This window comes from Vespa velutina, chromosome 7 (genome assembly GCF_912470025.1).
Source record: "Vespa velutina chromosome 7, iVesVel2.1, whole genome shotgun sequence".
NCBI classification, from domain to species: domain Eukaryota; kingdom Metazoa; phylum Arthropoda; class Insecta; order Hymenoptera; family Vespidae; genus Vespa; species Vespa velutina.
The window spans coordinates 6,193,309-6,197,440 of record NC_062194.1 but is presented as its reverse complement, the minus strand read 5'-3'; positions in this window follow the sequence as shown (position 1 = coordinate 6,197,440).

The window sequence follows — 4,132 nt, the reverse complement described above, 5'->3', positions numbered from 1 at the left end:
CGTTCGAGAAATACTTTCGTTCTTTTTTTTTTTTTTCTTCCTTTTTCTTTTCATTCGTAGTATCATTCGAAAATTACAACATACGACGAGGCTCTTCTCATTACTTCCCTGTTCTCCCACCTTCCGACCCCGAAAACGGACCGTAAGCGAAGAAATTTGTGACTTCGCTGTATTCGCGAATTTACACTTTCCTTTTCGAGTGAAATATTATTTACGGGGAAACGTATAAATAAATATTTAATGATAACGAGTAATCGTCGGCAAAAGAAAAGAAAAAAAGAAAAGAGAACAAAAAAAAAAAAAAAAAGAAAAAAAGAAAGAAACATAAGGAAACTAAAAGAGAATCGATTTACGGAATATCGATCGCCGTTAGCGAGTAGCTCTCCCTTGAGCAGGTCAAATTTCTTGACGTTCGTATGTATGTGTGTGTCTGTGCGTCTGTGTGTCTGTGTGTGTGTGTGTGTGTGCGCGCGCGCGCGCGTGTATCTGTGTATATGTGTGTACGCATGGTCGCGTATGATCTATCCATGTAATTGCCGGATAAGCACGTTCTCGATTGACTTATTCGCGAAGATACCTCGTTACAACGAAGCCTCCTTTTGATCGTTTTTCTCCGACTCAACCTTTATTATTCCGACAAACTTTCGAACTCGCATACCACGTCGCTTTTTATCTCTTCTTCGTTTGATGCCTTATCGCTTAGCGTTCGTGATCTAACGCGCGAGACCACCACCAAGCCCGAAGAAATGATTTTATATGTCTCGTCGTTAAGTCCGTCCAAGAGCTGTTTCTCTGCTTGATCAGCAAAATTTTGGTCGATGTTATCGTACGACACTCGGTACATACACTTTGCTTTTCACGATATCAAAACAATGCAGTCGGAACAACGATCGTTGAGTTTCGAGTTCGATATTATATATCGATAAGAAAAATTACATAGAGAATTTTTTTCACAAAGATATGCCATTTTTATCTATTGATAATCATTTATAAGCTTCAAAGATGAGTTTGAATTTGAATGAATAATTTTCTTTTTCCCGATGTTTCTAAGGACGACCCCTGAACACCCATGATTATTTCTCATACCAAAACGAATCTCTGCGTACCCCATCGGACTTTTCTGCGGTTTCACGATGGTAAAAGGATACCAATATCCCCGGCAGACGAGTTTAAAATGTCTTTGGCATGAAGTCTCGTATTACCGCTAACCAAAATTCTCTTCGATCACATGCAAAACTAACGCGCCACGTACGATCCCTTTCTTTTTCATCACATCGCGATCTTTATCGGAATAACGATCACGAAGAATCTCCAGACTCGATCAATTCTTCTCTCTCTCTCTATATATATATATGTATACATATACACACACATTTATATAATATATATAATGAATATATTATATACTATGTATATTATATATTTAAATATATGTGGATATATATATATATATATATATATATATATATATTTCCTATCCAGTTTTGAGCGAATTTATAGTCATTTATTTATAGGCGAAATTTTAGTAGATATAACAAGATTATCCAGAATTTATCCTATCGGTTGGCTTCGTGCAAACCTATTTGTGGTATGACTAAACCGTCCGGGAGATAAGATTATAAAGTCGCAGTTGTCGTCGATGTTTCTTGTCTAATGACCTCTGCAGGCGATACCGCGAGGTGGATATTTTTCTTGGTTTATATGATACAATTGCATTTTGCACGGACTAATATAGGATATAAATCGTCTTCCATGACAGAAAAAAAAGGAAACGTGAGGAATGTATATAAAAGAAACAAAACAAAACAAAACAAAACAAAACAAAACAAAATAAAACAAAACAAAGCAAGAAGATAAAACAAACAAGAAAAAAAAAACAAGGCAAGAAGATCAAAGGAAACAACATTTGGGATTACCGTATATTCCCATATACGGCACGTACGTTAGTATCTCTACGTAATGAAAACGTAATATCGTGCGAAAGTATTTAAACAGCTCACTTAAAATGTAGCCGATTAACAGCATGGCGGTTACGTCACACAGAGGCGTCCCGGCTGCCACGTCGACTACGTAGAGATGTCGATACGTGCCAAGTAAAAAACTTTTATGTATACTATATGTAGGTATACGCTTATACAGGATGCATGAAAACGGCCATCTTTTTTCGCAAGGTATAGTTCTCTCTTTCTCTCTCTTTCTCTCGGTCTCTTTGTCTTTCTCTCTCTCTCTCTCTCTCTCTCTCTCTCTCGCTCTCTCGCTCTCGCTCTCTCTCTCTCTCGACTCGGCAGATCCTCTTTTTTTCATACTATATGTAGGCGAGAAGAGATCTTTGACCCTCAACAAGACCCGAAGTCGATCGGTAGCTAAACGCAGCTTCTTCGTCGAGACCGCGGATCCTTTTGCACGGCTACTTACTCTTCATTCTGACGCGAATGAGTTATAAACCTCTTTCGTGTTGTCCCGCTAGGAAGGAACATAGCAGTACATCCACCAACACTACATTAGAGTCCTATCATCGTCATCGATGTCAATGGAATGGTATCAACATCTACCATGCTAGACATCTCTCTCTCTCTCTCTCTCTCTCTTTCTCTTTTTCTCTTTCTCTTTCTCTGTGTGGATTCTATCTAAAAATAAATCTTCGAAGACATGTAATGGGATAATAGAATAGAATTCTTCCTGGCAAGAAGCACGAGACACAGAGTAGGACCAGGACAGAAGGTATATAATCGAGACGCGAGTATACGCTCGAAAACTGGTTCTCTCTTTCGTACCTTCCACCCGTCGAAAAGAAATGTGCTTCGTGCCGCTGTGGCTGCTGCTGCTGCTGCTGCCGCTGCCGCTGCCACTGCCGCTGCCACTGCCGCTGTTGCTCCTGCCGAAGCTGCCACTACCGCTGCTGCTGTTACCTCGGTTGCTCGTCTCTCTTACGTTTCGTGTCGACCGACCGACCGACCGACCGACCGACCGACCGGTACGACGTCGACTTAAGTCATCTTTGCAGGAAGTGAATTCGTCGAGAAAGAGTGAGAGAAAGAGAGAGAGAGAGAGAGAGTAGGCAAATTCTTATTTCATTTTTATCTAACGAAGATTCAAGTTTATAACTCTCTTTCTCTCTCTCTGCTTTTCATTCGATTAGATCATTAGTTCCTTCGAATAATTTCTTTCTTCTCTTTTATTTCTTTTTTTCTTTCCTTTTTATTTTTATCTATTATAAAAGTTATCTTCAACGAAGTAAACGATTACATCTTGTAAAGTAGCTAAATTCGTTAAAGTCCATCTTCGAAAAAAAGTCCTTGGATCATCGATTTAACTATCCTTCTTTTCGTGCCAAACGAAAACTCGTGCCAAAGACGAAGAGGAAGAAGAAGAAGAAGAAGAAGAAGAAGAAGAAGAAGAAGAAGAAGAAGAAGAAGAAGAAGAAGAAGAAGAATACGAAGGAGAATACGAAGGAGAATACGAAAGAGAAGAAGGAGAAGGAGAAGGAGAAGAAGCTGCGGCCCTTTTGCACGAGGCTCGCTAGCAGATTGGACAGGACGGCTCCCTGCACGTTTGCTATTCGTGCGAGGGCCATGAACCCCGAACAGGTTGCCCCCTTGGACGTTCACCTTCTGTAGGAACACCGTTCCCCCTCCCCGCAACAGGCTTCTCGAAAACCTGGCTCGCTGGCCCTTCCTTGTGCTCCATCTCGTTCCAAGGACTCGTCCGTCTCTTTCCAACCCTCCTCACCTTCTCTTTCTCCCCATTTTTCTCCCCGTCCACGAAAGCTGGCCACCCTGACCCTGAGGACCTATGTCGCTTCTCTTCCCCACCGTACTCGGACCCCTCAACACACCTACCACCCGTTCGTGCGTACTATAGTCACGCTATACCGACGGTGTTAGATAATCCGACACGTTAAAAATCTGTCGATCTTCTAAGAACACCTTTGAAGATCTAAACACGATATATGTAGGTACGAACGAACGTCACGATATATTATAAATTTTTAAATAATATTTTAGATGTCTCGTTGCACGTGCTATTTTGTTTTCCTTCTTTCTTTCTTTTTTTTTTTCTTTTTATATTTTTTTTTTCTTCGTCTTTTTGTTCCTTTTTATTTTTTCCTTTTTCTTTCTTCCCCCCAAAAGTT